This window comes from Pan troglodytes, chromosome 4 (genome assembly GCF_028858775.2).
Source record: "Pan troglodytes isolate AG18354 chromosome 4, NHGRI_mPanTro3-v2.0_pri, whole genome shotgun sequence".
Classification (NCBI taxonomy): domain Eukaryota; kingdom Metazoa; phylum Chordata; class Mammalia; order Primates; family Hominidae; genus Pan; species Pan troglodytes.
The window spans coordinates 48,260,262-48,275,451 of record NC_072402.2 but is presented as its reverse complement, the minus strand read 5'-3'; positions in this window follow the sequence as shown (position 1 = coordinate 48,275,451).

Below are 15,190 nucleotides of genomic sequence, written 5' to 3'. Positions count from 1 at the left end.
AAAATAAATAAAAAGAAGAATAAATAAAGTGAGATATGTGCAACTCTTCCTTTTACTTGAACAATTAGAAGCCATTATAGGATTATTAACTGGCTTAATTTCAGTATTGTTGTGTCTCAGGGAATAGGGAGACCAGAGGAGAGGGGAGAGATAGGGGAATTGCCAGTCAGTGGAACAGTCAGAACACAGACATTTACTGAGTAAGTTCACCATCTTATATGAGTACAGTTTGTGATGCCCCAAAATAAAGATAATAGTAACATCAAAGATCGCTGCTTGCGGATTACCATTGTGGGAGGGGAAGAAGGTGACAGCGTCCCAGTCACTTCATGAGGTTCAGCCAAGACAGTTAGAAGGACCCTGGTTATCTTGGGATGCCAGCAGATGTGGAGGGAATCTACAGACCAGCTATGGCCAAGAGGATTTCTCATCCCTTCAGACCTCATTAGCACTGAGGTCACTGACTTACCTCCCTCCCATAGGTGGGCAAATAGCCTAAAGGACAGGAGACAGGGTGTTCCACATTTATTTATCCAGCAAGTTCTATCAAATAAGCCTATGTGACAGCCAAGACTTTTTTTTCATTTTCCTTTTATGCAAAAATGAATGAGTTAGTTCTTGCTCTTGAGAAGCTCAAAGTCCAGCATAAGAAACAGAATTTTATGCAGAAAATTATAGTCCCTAGGGCTGTGCACGTGTGTATGTGTGTGTGTGTGTGTTGACTATTTTCTTACATTTCTGTCTCTGCCCCAGCCTTCTTGAGGATATTGGAGATATTCTGCGCTGCCTGCCACCTCTCACCTCCTCTTTCCTGGAGCAGGAGGAGTGACTTACCTGTTTGCTGGGAAGGGGAGAAATTAACACCCACTGCTCCACGTGGGAAAGAAGGATGTATTAAGTTGAAGGTCCCCATTCTCAAATGGCCCTTTTCCTTCTCTTTGAAAACAGCTTCCTCTTAGCAGGTATGCATGCATGCATTCTCCTCTGTGTGACAAGAGATTTACTCTGTCATGGGAGGCCTTAAGTGCTCCAGCAGCTCTGGGTGACCAGGTGAATAAGTCAGGACAAAGACAGGGTGAGTGTACTGGTGGTGTGTGGCATATTAGGAAGCTCGTTTGGCTGCAGGTGCATCGCTTTTCCATGTCCAGCTTTATCTGTTAAGTAATGAAGCTGATATTGTGAGCTCCGTCTCTCAGACTCATGTGCATTTCTCAATTGATTCCAAAAGCACAGCGGAGGGGTGGCATTTGTAGTTTCCCTTAAATCCTATCACAGGATGAGCACCATACAGAAATATGAACAGAGGGCTATGGGGTCAAAGAGGAGGGAGTACTAGTCAAGAAAGCCTTCACAGAAAAGGTGACAATTGAGCTGGGACTTGAATGGAAGGCATTAGCCAGATGTGACCCAGGAGCTTTACAGCCTATCTGATTGTTTTTTGTCCCCACCTCAGCCTTAGCGCAGAGCAGGGGACCCAGCAGGGGCTTCATAGCTGTCTGTGGAATAGAGAGATGACAACCCCTGGAGAACATTCTCTGAGAGCGATGGAGGAGTCCTGGGAAACATGGGAGGGCCACCCTTCTGTCACACATAACCTACCACCTCTGATGGCCTGAGGGCCACATGAATGGTGCACAGCAAGAAGCACAGGGCTCTGCCTCATGACTGATCTCACAGGAGGATAGCATGCAAAGCTCTGGGTGGAAGAAACTCAGAAAGCAGAGACAGTGGGGTGGAGTGTGAGGAAAATCTAGGGCTGAAAGTTCAGAAGTCAAGAAAATGCAGGAGCTACATATGTATACATGTGCCATGTTGGTGTGCTTGTACCCTAAAGCTTAAAGTATAATAATAATAATAATAATAATAATAATAATAATAATAATAAAGAAAATGCAGGAGCTTAACGTGAAGGGCTTTGAAAGAAATTGTGTGCTTGGAAGAGAACCAAGGAGAGCAATTCAGGTGACATGGAGTCAAGGCTTTTCTTGAAACGGAATGCCAACTTTGTTAGAGGATTTCTCCTGGGAATTGGTGGTGGGTAAAACATTAAAGGACTCAAGGAAAACCCACTGCACAGGCAGACAACCAACTTTCGTGGAAAACCAAGGACTAGAAAATTATTATTGAAAATTTGTTTTCTTGTGGTTAATCATTCCACGTTTGAGAGCTGGTGGTTTTTCATTGATGTAATTAGTGATTACATTTTCTAGAGGACATTTTTCATGTCAAGCAGACAGTGACTTCAAAGATGAGGAAGGATGGAGCTTCATGGAGAGAAAAAGAAGTGCCATGCTAACACAGTGAAGGGGTGAAACTGGATTTGATAAAAGCACCCTCTTGCATCATCAGCTACCTTTAAGAATCAGTAAACATGAGCTAATTTTTGAAATATAGTTGCAACTCTGTGATAACACACCCTTTGGGATCTCCAAGTGACTTGGCTGTGTGGAACTTTGCTGGTTCAGTCCAAGTTCACCTAATCTCTCTCTCTCCTCCAGTATATACTGATATTAAAAATAGTCTCTATCCTAACGGGGGAAGAGGACGATAACAATACAGCGTGACAAGTGTATAGATAGATAGAATAGGATGCTATTCCTACCCCTAAGGGGACTTAACCACGCCCAGAGGAAGGTCACTGAAGGCTTTCAAAGAGGCCACAATGTCTGAGATGAGCTACAAGAGGAGTTACTGTGATTTATTACTTGGTGGTGGCTGTTAAATTTTTCCTTGGAGCTAATGCTTTGAATCTGCCCTTCTCTTTATGTCACTCCTAGCTCTTGACTTTTGACCACCTGCCTTATGCATCTGTTTGGGGCTATTAATATCATCAGTATCAGCAGTGTCCTGGCTCCTCTGTACCCACTTCCTCACCCTTTACTGTCTCAGCTGGCCCTCGTGATGCCTGTGTGACAACTGACCATGGGTACCTGGTATGACCCAAGGGCCTTGTTCCATTTAGGCCCCTTGTGTATTAATTAGGCTCTCCCAGACTTGAGGACCAAAGCCATGCTCCAGGATCGGAAGGCTATGTGAAGGTCCCTGGAATTAAGGGGACAGCAGATGTCTCAGCAGCTGTGCAGTCAAGACTCCTGGAGATCTGGGACATGGTTCTGGAGTGATCAGCTTGGCATTTCCTTATAATAGAGGCTCTGGCTCCTGGCTCCAGTGACTCTCTTGTGCTTGACGGTTAGCCTGTCAGTCTCTGAGCTGTCACTGCCTCTGCTGCTGCTGTTTTCCCCTGCTCCTCCTTCCCCCTGTCTCTTGCATTTGAGTATCCTCAAGGAATTGCTTCCCCAAATTCTGGGTCTAGTTGGCATTGCTTGGGTAGCAGCTTTTCTTTTCTTTTCTTCTTTTGTTATATTATTTTACCAACGTTTATATTAAAGACACAGAGCAGCAGCTTTTCTTGATACAAATATGACAATGTATGTGCCAGGAGCCACCCCATGTCTGCTTTGCCCAGAAGGGGACCCAGGGCATTCCAGCAACCTAGGTCTCCACCTAGGACTGCCTGGTCCTGGGGAGGAGTTTCCATTCCTGACCACACCCTTGGTGCCAGAATGTCCAAGTATTCTGATCACAGCTCACAGAGTTTAGCCTGTACTAGGATTTTGACAGGATTCTCTACCTTGCATCCCCAGTCTTGATTTCATCTTCACTGTGACATCATAGTTCACTGCCATTAACATTTTATTAGGTTGGTGCAAAAGTAATTGTGGTTTTTGCCATTAAAGGTAAAACCTAATACCTTCTCAAGCTATTATTCTTCTAAAACAACACAATCATGCCTTAGAGTGGACCCTGAGAGCTACTTTTTTCTAGGCTTGGTGATTGACTGGCCCTGCCTCAGAGGCTCTCAGCCTGCCAGTACATGGCTCAGCTTCGACTCCTCACATGCTCTGGGCACTTACTTGCTGGGCTTTCTTTCATCTCAGCAGACTTCATCTTACTCCTATCACTCTACTTGTTACAGTTCTAGGTTATATTTCTTTTAAAAAATTTGCATCATATCACCAATTTTCATCTTTTTCTTTTTAAATTTTATAAATATTTTACTTTATTTATAGAGACAGAATCTCACTATGTTGCCCGGGCTGATCTCAAACTCCTTTACGCACATGATCCTCCTGCTTTGGCCTCCTAAAGTGTTGGGATTATAGGCATGAACCACTGCAACCGGCCAGTTTTCATATTTTAAAATGGGAAATAGAAAGTCCCAAGCTGGGGGTGCAGCCCAGGGGCTATCCCAGGCACAGAAAAGGTAGGCCAACTCCATAGAGCCCAGATCCCCCATACGATCCATATGATCTTCCGCCTCTTCCTGGAAAGCCTTCTAGGTTGCAAAGCCAGCCATCTGGCACAGCCACACCACATGACACTCTTTTAGAAACTCTGCAGAGATGAAGAAGAAAGATTCCATCTAGAGGACAATAAGTCCAGCCTCAAAAGTAACTCAGTAGAACTACTGGATGTGGCTGAGTTATTAAAGGCCATTCAGGGTGTATGCTAAGGTGATTTTTGACCATCATAGGAGGTCTCCAACTTTCTGCTACTGGCCAGGTCTGCAAGCAGCATATATTATGAACTTAAGGGGATATGGGTAGTGTTTCTCTAATTTCAGTCTTTCATATGCTCATCTTTATCATTTTGACTTTACATCACCTAGACTATGATTTGTATTTATTATTATGCTATTATTATTAACTTGTTTAAATCTACCGAAACAACTATAACATAATATTCACTTTTATCTTATTATAAGTAGTATCTGTGAAATAATATTTTTGAATATATTACTTATGTTTTTCCTAATATTAAATACATTCAGAACAATTATAATAAAATATTTGCTTGTGTACATGTTAAGCATTAAGTCCTCTTGTATACCTACATGGGGACACATACCACACCTTGTAAAACACAGCCATGGAGGAACTTTAAGTGACTGGAATGGAACACTTTTTATCTTAGCAGACTCCATTCTATTCAATTGATTCATCTCCACTTGAGAGGACTTCCAGAGGATTCTCCTTGATGCAGCCATTCCTGATGCTTTGTCATTGTGGAAACCAAGGTCACTTTCACCAGGAACTTTAGTTCCTTACATGTGACAGACCTCAAACTCTCTCAGCTCAACAAATATTTGCTTGCTCACTATATGCAAGGTGCCATGCGAGGTGCTATGGATGGGGCACTCACTCATGGCCCTACCTCTAAGCAGCTCCCTTCCTCTGTGACGTTACGAGGAAAGCATATTTCCAGAGGATGATGGCAAAGAAAACTGACTATGATATGATGCTGTGCCAGAAACCCCACTGAGGAAGTCTGTGGCTTAGGCTGGAGGTCTAAAGGGAACCTCTACCTCCCCTAAAACCCAAACCTTCTGACCACTCTTCAGCCCATCACAGGATAGAAAATGAAACAGGGAGCATGGGAGAGAAGAGGAGAGAGAGATAGATGGCTAGACCTCCTCAGGTCCATTTACATCTGCCACAAGGTCTAGTCATGTCCTAGAATTTCCAGTTCAGAGCCTCCCACCACCATCCCTGCATGGGGAGCAAAAAGAAAGGATAACGGAGAAGCCTATCTGGAGAAAGTGTCATTGAGGCAGATCCCTGAAGGGGGGTGATGTTTCCAAATTCATAAGAGGATTTAAAGCCCCCTTTAAGGACAGAAATGTTAGTTCTTTCTGCCATTACCTCTCTGGTCAACCTCCATTCATCTGATATCTAAGTAGAAATTAAGTCCATAAATATCCACAACAGAAAATTATTATGGTAGGGATCCCTGGAACAATCTGCCCTATGGCCTGGGTAGCTCTATGAAAATGCCACTGTGCAATGAGACTTCCTGTCTTTGGTCACCAATCTGTCTTGTAGAGTAGGAAAAGTATGTAGCCTTAGATATGAGCCTGGCTAATGCGCTATTGGAATACTGAAGTTTGATTTTGTGCCAATGCCATGATAAGCATATTACTGCATGATTGTCTCCTAGCTGTGTGTGTATATTTTGTAAGCCTGTATTTGAAAGTGTCACTCAGCAACAGTCAGGACCATACTCAGGTGGTCTCATTTGAGGAGAAGCCCAATGTCCATCTCTTGGGGTCAGCTTAAGCCAACAGGATCTGTGTTGGGTCCTGGCCACTGCTGTTTCACCTGCTGGGACTCCATGAAATGTTAAGATGGCATCACCTGTCCCTTTCTGCCATCAATGTGAGCATAACTGCCTAGGTGGTAAGAAATTATAACCCTGAACTCCTAACTTCATCTGGGGACACTTCCTTTTCCTCTCCACTGGGTCTGGGGAGAATAGGAAGTAGAATGAAAGCTTAATTGGTTTTTTGCCTGCACTGTGAGTCTGGCTCTTTTTGTAAACTCCCATTAGATAGAAGAAAAAGAACCCACTTTATTTCTGCCACAGGAATGAGCAAATTAGTCCTTAAGCAGATGAATGCAACATCAACTCTGTCACCAGCTCACCAGCTGTCTAAGGAGAATGGATGACTCTTTAGACAACAACAACAAACACAGCACTTCTCACACTTGTGAGAGACTCAACTGGAAGTTGTCTCTGCAACCTAGCAATTGCTAAAGGCTACTCGAGACATCTGTCACTTGAAAGAGATAGTCTAAGGGACATGCTCCACATCACTTTCACTGAATCCTCTAAGTACCATTTGTATATTAATTCAGGAAGCAGCAAGTGAATGCTTTTGAGGTCCTTAAAGAAAAGTCTAGCAGGAGTTAAGACTGAATATTATGCTTTTGAAAGTCTTGAGAGTTGATGGAACAAAGGTCATTTTGCAAGTGTCTTTGTATTTTTTGTATGTTTATTTTTGAAAGTGTTACTGGTTATACGAGTCATGTTACATTTTCTAAAATTCATTGATAGGAAAAAAAAATCTTTGACCAGATTAATGTATTAATTCTCCCAACAAACCTTTATGGAATGTCTTTTTGTGCACCAGGCTCTGGGCTAGGTATTGGAAAATGGATGAAAAAGTATGTTTTCTTTTGTCTGAAATAAGCTTTGGGTAGCCCAAGCTGCATTCGTTTTTGCTATATCTGGCAGGAGCACCAAACTAAATTTAGTGTTCAAGTACATTAACTACTACTTCCCACGCACAACTATTTTATTTTTGTTATTAATAAAATGAACTCTTCTTTTTCTTATTGAAAAAACTATATTGTAAATAGTTATTTCCCACTGTAAAATTTTCATATAGTACAGAAAAGTTTGTCAGCTCTCTCTTCTTTATACATCCTCTAATTGTACTCCTTAGTGACACCATTAACTGGGTGTTATCCATGAGTCCAGCTGTGAAATACACATACACATTCACTCTCACACACACTTGTGTTTTATGCCAGACGTTTCTCACACACACACACACACACACACACACACACCGAGAGCAAGGAGATTGGAATGGAGTACCCCAGGTGCAGGCAATAAGGAGGTGCACTGTTATAAAAGAATTGTAAAAAATAACACAACCTTCTAAAAGTAAATATGCTTTTTTTTTTCTTTTTCTGTTGCCCAATCTGGAGCGCAGTGGTGCGATCTCGGCTCACTGCAACCTCCACCTCCCTGGTTCAAGCGATTCTCCTGCCTCAGCCTCCTGAGTAGCTGGGACTACAGGTACCCGCCACCACGTCCAGCTAATTTTTGTATTTTTAGGAGAGATGGGGGTTTCACCATGTTGGTCAGGCTGGTCTCGAACTCCTGACCTTGTGATCTGCCCACCTCAGCCTCCCAAAGTGCTAGGATTACAGGTGTGAGCCACTGTGCCCAGCTGTAAATATACTTTTTATTAGTGCCATGCACCACTAATTCTGAACAATGTCAGGGATAAAATACTCCTCCTTATGAGGTAAACTTCTGTCCACAGTCCCCCTCCCCTGCTGCTAAACTTCTGAATATACACACATTTATACATAGGCAAACACATTTATATAGGCAAATGCATAAAAGTATATGTGCACAACATATATCTTTTGTAAAACACAATTGGGATAATATGTATTATTCTTGAAATATTTTTCTATTTATTTATATTGGACTTCTTTCTACATCATTTCTTATACATCAAAATCTTTCTTAATGACTGTCATATATTCTATCATATGAATGTACCATAAATTTTCTATCCAAGTCCCCTATGTATATATATATTTACTATTACCATGAAAGATAGATGAGTTTTGTTAATCCAGACTGATAGTCTTTTTCTTTTAGTAGGTAAGTTTACCTCATTTGTATATTTTTAAATAACAGATATATGGGTTACATCTAATTTTGTCACACTATTTATTTGGTTACAGTATGTTTATATTTTCTATTTATATTGTTTCCTTACTTTTTTTTTTTGCTATTTGTTCTGTGCTTTCTTTTTCCTTGTCTTCTAATAATAATATTTGAAATTTTGATATAGTTAAACTTCTAATTTTTGTTTTATCAATCTTGGACAGTTTTCATACCACATCATAAAGGAAGAGGAAAAGTTATATTTCATACTTTCTTCCAGCTCCTTCCCCTCATCTTACTTTTTATTATTTTTTTATACTACTGAGATTTATAAAGTATATCAAGCTGAGCTCTGGGAGCGTTATTATACACTCAGTGGTCACCAACACTTCTTTCATCCATGACTTTCCCATTCATGACATGACTTTAAACACTTTTTACTTATCTTTGGGTTGCGTTGGCTAGATTTTGTCATCAAGTGTCTTTTTTTTTTTTTTTTTAAGGACTCATATATGTGCTATGTTATTAGAATTTTACATTATTAAAATTATTTTTCTGCTACTTTTAAACATAAAACATGTGTTTCTTGGGCCACGCATTTTTTTCCCCATCAGAATTCTGTAGAAATTGTTTCACCAACTTTTTGCACTGAATGTTGCCATCGAGAAGACTGAGGTCAGGGATTTTCTCTTTTTGGGGAACATGCTTTTAATTTTTGAATGCCTGTAGGACTCTTTCTTTATTCTTAACTTCAGGGTCCCCACTAAGATAGGGTTCAAACTTGAGACTGTATTTTTCCTTGAACAAAAATTGTATGTTCTACAGATTGTAGTCAGTAGATTTTTATATTTTTCTGTATTTCAGGTTTGCTTTTTTATATCTTTGAATATTTGTTTGTTTCTCCACATTAGGAAGATCGTAGACATGAAGAACATCCTTACAATGACTATATTTTCAGTATCATCTATTCTTCTGGCTACTTCTAATGCAAGTATCTTCTCTATAATCTCTTTTATCATCTGTTATTTTCCATTTAATTTTGTATGAATTTCTTGAGCTATACCTCCATATTCCTGTTTTCAGTATTATATTTTCTTCTTGCTACCTCTAATGTGACTGATTTTTATTCCTATGTTTGTATTATTTTAAATTTCTTCCAATACTTCTGCAGTTCATTTTAAAATTTCTTTTTATTCTTTCATCCTCTAATCTTTGATTCTATGGTTTTTTTTCTTTACTTTCTCCAAAGAACCTAAGTTCTGTTTCTTTATAAATAGAGTAAAAGAATATACAATTTCCTTATCTTTTCTGAAACGATTCTTTTTTGGAATAGGTTTTTTTTTTTTTTTAACTGCTTTTTTGGGGTAGGTTTGTTTCTTACTTTTTAGGTACTCTCTTTACATTTTGCATCCTTTGTGCTAATATGTGAAGAGGACAAGTCTTTACAGGAGGATGTGATCAGGGAAAGCCATGGATGTTAACCTGGGAAATGTCTTATCAGAACTCTTTTTAGATTTCTCTTTCTCTACCCTGAGGTCACATCTCACCCCAGTTTTCTGATGTTCCGCAGTTGGGGAGAGCAGATTATCCAGATAGGAGGTAATTGCTGCTCTCAATGCAGCTTCCAACTTACAACTGATTGCTTAAACCTTCTTTATAATAAAAATTCAAAAGTACCAAATGATATAGGTTGAAAAACAAGTCTACCCCTACACTTGGCCCCTTCCCCTGAGGTAACCACTCTTGCTAGTTTTGTGTGTATTCTTCTGGACAAAGAGTCTATAGATGTACAACTCTATAGATGTTCAAATAGTAGTACTGTATATATATGGTTGAGTTTTCTCACTTAACAGTGTATGCTAACAATTGTTCCGTATTAGCATACATGTTATCTGTCCAGTCTTGTTAATGCCACAGGGTGTTCTTTTGGACTCACTCTCAGGGCTTACTGTTCAAGTTCAGGCATTCTTGGCCAGCAGAAGGTTTCCAAATGTTGAGGAGGAAATATCTTCATTTGTTTTAGCTTTTTCCATGTATTCTTCACCTCATGAGTGGCTGGAGTTGCCAGGACCCCCTGGAGGCCTAGTGAGGGCCAGCCATCCTCTTGTTTGCAGAAGATAAAAGGACAATCAGTAATCCCTGCTCATAACTACGCTCATCCAAGCTTAAAATGCTAGACTAGGAGAAACTTGACTGTGATAGCTTGATGAAACAGGTATTAAATGTGAAAGAAGACTATGTAAGTAAATATGGTACTCTAGAGAGCTTTGTTTTCTCTTTAGTTCCCTTTCCTACAAGAGGGGATGAAAACCTCTAGATACCAAAATGTGTTTTGTTTTAGCATGTCAGAAGCTTGGCTTATACAGCTGGCTTCACTCTGTACCTAAAATGTTTTTCATGAAAACAATATAGTTATATCTGAAACTGGGACAAAAAACAAGTTAACGATATCAGATTGATTAAACAAATAAATTTAAGAAGGGCTGAGATAAGCCATCTGAAGTTTTAACCTCTACAGGAGAGGTTTTTTTTTTTTTTTTTAGACGGAGTCCCGCTCTGTCACCCAGGCTGTAGTGTAGTGGCGTGAACTCTGCTCACTGCAATTTCCGACTCCTGGGTTCAAGCGATTCTCTTGCCTCAGCCTCCCGAATAGCTGGGATTGCAGGCACGCGCCACCATGCCCGGCTAATTTTTTTTGTATTTTTAGTAGAGATGGGGGTTTCACCATGTTGGCCAGGCTGGTCTTGAACTCCTGACCTCAGGTGATCTGCCCATCTCTGCCATCCAAAGTGCTGGGATTACAGGCATGAGCCACTGCGCCCAGCCGGGAGAGATTTTTAAAGCAAATCTTGGGTCTGATTTCCCAATTTACATCCATTCATGAGGATAGAAAGAAATTTCTCCAGGGGGCTATTTGGAATGCATTTCCTGGTGAGGTAGAACTCTTCCCTGTGGTGCTTTCAGCTGCAGGAGAATTCAGTGTATTGTCTCCACACAAACCTTCTACACAGCCGTTGATAACTCTTGTTGATCTGTTGGTTGTTGTGAGAATGGAAATATGGTTGGACATTCTTATTTAAAAGGATCTTTTGGCTAGGCACGGTGGCTCACATCTGTAATCCCAGCAGTTTGGGAGGCTGAGGCTGGCGGATCACTTGAGATCAGAAGTTCGAGACCAGCCTGGCCAACATGGTGAAATGTCTCTACTAAAATACAAAAATTAGCTGGGCACGGTGGCGGGTGCCTGGAATCCCAGCTACTTGGGAGGCTGAGGCAGGAGAATTGCTTGAACCCAGGAGGCGGAGGTTGCAGTGAGCCGAGATTGCGCCACTGCACTCCAGCCTGGGCGACAGAGCAAGACTGTCTCAAAAATAAATAAATAATAAATAAAATAAAAAAGGATCTTTTATTACATGTATAATATGTGCTTATTATATTCCTGGCATTGTGCTAAGCATTTTATATACATTATCTCATTTAACTTTCACAAACGACATGTTTAGATAGAGTCAGACACCTGGGATCAAGTTTTGACTCTGCCAGCCTAATTCTTGGCAAGATTGTTTAACTTCTCTGACTTTCTTTTCACCTGTATAAGGTGGGGCTAGTGATAGCAGTCACCTGGACAGTTGGGAAAATTAAATGAGATAATGCATGAAAAGCTCCCAGCAGAGTGCCTGGCGCCTAGTCAGCACTCATAAAATGTCTTTTTATATTTGTATTATTACTCTTATTACTCCCATTTTATAAATGAAGAAACTGGGGCCCACGCAAAGGGTGTCTTTTGCCATGTCACTGAGCCAGTAAAGTGGATCTAGGACCCAGACACTGGTCTGGCTGATCGTAGCGACTGACCTTTTACAGATGATACTGCCTGTCCTCTTCCACATATCTAACGTCTCCTCTCTGGGGCTCAAAGCTTTTTGGGGATACCCTGTGCCCTAACAAGACAACATGCATTTGAATCTCCTCATACAATAGATGCATTCTCAAAGACTGTATTCATATTGAGTCCTGTTTTTCCTTGGCCTTCATTATATGAATAATTTTATGATTGTGCCTTTCTTTCTTGCTCAATATTTTCATTCAAAGACTCATGAACACATATGAATCTTAGTTTACTCTCTGGAATCTTAATTATTCTTTCAGAGTTTTTATCCGTTTACTGCAGAATGTGCCTTAGCTAGAGTTACTCATAGGAGGAGCTCAGGAGCCATTCAATAAATATTGACTGTGACTAAGAGTCTCACTAACATGTGTCCCTCCACCAATTAGTTGTTGCATTCCTAAAATGTTTTGCTTAGAACAAAAGATTGTTTTATGTAAGACCAAGTGGGTATTTACATGAGAGTGTTGTTTTTGTTTTGATTTCTTTGAAGTATGCAACTAATTATATCTGGAGACAAGAAGACAGCTTTTGTTATTTTAATGTCCTTTTTAGAAGATAACTCTCAAAATAAATGAAAGTATAGCTGATACTCATTATTCATGGGAATTATGTCCTATAAAGTCACGATGAACACCAAATTAGTGAGTACTAAACAAGGGGAAATACAGTGTTAAATTCCTGAGCATCTCTGGTAATAATATTTTTGTCAATCAATGAGTACATAACTTTGTTTTAGGTGTATGTCTATTTAAAGATATCTTATTTAATATATAGTTGATTCATTAACATTGAACTCATGGCCAATAGCACTAACTCATGCCTGAAGGAAGCTTATCTAACACTGTATTTTCTCCTTAAGGCACATCACAGGCTTGCTACACTCAGGAACAACAGCACTGCATTTGAGGACCATTTTAAACAGAGAAATCACCAATACACAGCACAAAAATGCAAAAAATGTTTTTTTCCAGGATGACAAATAGGAAGCAGTGCCAGCATGCCTCTCCCACTTTGAAGGACAGAACAGTGTGTGGAGACTCTCACTGTGAACTTTTGTTCCAAGAATCACCATAGGAACTTACCAGGAAAACCAAAATAATAAACAGATCCTTTGAAATAAGTGGCAAACTCCATGAGACAGGCAAAAAACTTTGAGTTCCCAGAGTGGGAGAGGGGGACAGCCTACCTGTGAGCAAACATCCCCACTGGGGAAATCTAAAAATCTAGATCACGGGAGAAGGTTTTAACCTTACTTAGAGCTAGAACAGATTTGGGGAGCAGCATGAAATATAAAAGCAGAAGGAGCAGCAGGAAGAGCCTGTTAAGCACTCCCAGTCTCCAGCTTGAGCCCAGGGAAGCCATCCCTGACTGTATCTCACAAGGGTCTGTGGGAAAGGCAGCTATGAACTCAGGGAGGGGTTGCAGGTGAAAGAAGCTTCCAACTGAATTTTGTGACATAATTTTGAGTGGGCACAAACTCCCTTGAGCAGAATCTGGGGGACAAGTGGGAAGTGCTGCAGATATGCCTGTAAGAGCTGACCACCCAGCATTGTAGGCAGAAGGAGAGGGGCAGGCCTGAAAGCCATGTGCTTGCTTTCTCAGTGGGGTAGCTTATGGCCTGGGGTAAGGTGTGAGTTCCATGTGCACAGTCTGCCTGGATCTAAACTTGGTGCCATTAGCAAGGCACTGCAAGAGCGAGACCAGACTCACCGACTGCATGGGAGCTGGGTGAGGCCTAGAACTACCAGCTATTCCCCACTCTCCTTGAAAACTCTACTGCACAGCAGAGGCAGCCATACTCCCCTGTGGGACATAACTCCATTGGCCTGAGAACCACCCCTTCATCCCCCAGAGTGGCTGTGGCAGGCCCCACCCAAGGAGAGTCTGAGCTCAGGCCCACCTAACCCTGCCCCCACCTGATGGTATTTCTCTACCTGCCCTGGTAGGTGAACACAAAAGACATAAACTCATGGGAGCTTTATGGCCCCACTCACTGCCTGAGAAACCAGAAGACCTCCCCTGGCCAACTTAGGGAAAGCTCAAATTCTGCTATACTACTGCAGCTAGTGCTCTCTTGCAAGCGCCACCTCCCTGGCTGGAGGCAAACCAACTAGGCCATTACAGCAACTCATGATAGAGTAGCCCTGCGCCCAGAAAGGAGAAAACAACAGCTAACACCACTGCCTGCAACACCCTGGCTAACCAGAAGTCCTGAGTCTGTTAGCATTCAAGAAAGCCAGTACACTAAGCCAATCTACAACCGAGGACTCTCACAGAGTCTACATCACTCTCCTGCCACCTCTGTCAGAACAGGTGCTGGTATCCATGGCTAGGAGACCTGAAGATGGATCACATCATTGGACTCTTTGCACACATTCCCTAGCACCAGCTTGGAGCCTAGTAGCCCTGCTGGGTGGCTCAACCCAGTAGAGCAATAACAATCATTGCCGTCAAGCTCTCAGGAAACCCAGCCCCATTCTGAGGGGAAGGGACAGAGCACCACATCAAGGGATCACCCCATGGGACAAAAGACTCTGAACAGCAGGCCTTGAGTCCAGATCTTTCCATTGGTGAGAAGTTTCTCACAACAGAGACACAATGGGAGTGCTGGGTGCAGCAGGGGAAAGTCTGCACCTCTACTCCAACAGGCAGGCAGCCTCTGTAATCATGAAGGGACTTGGAAAAGGAGTCTTTGTTCTCCACTGGCACTCCACTGTAGACACAGCTGGGCTCCCCCGACAGGAATGCAGCATGGATGCACTTGTAGACAGCCCTCCTGGAACAATCCAGGGTGAGCACAGCCCCACAGAAGGAGAACCCCACAGATTCAGGCCTGCATGAGCAGCAGAGTCATAATTCCTCCCTACTTGGAACATCAACATTCCTATAGATGAAAAAAGCTCCCTGTCCGATCTGAATAGCCAAAACACTGGAACAGGAGTAAAGTTGTGAGGTGAATAGCTTTACTGTTTGCCTGGCAGGAGAGCTGAGGTAGCCCCCACTCTTCACCCTGATAAAACCTCAGCACATCTAATTGAGAGCTCCTCCAGC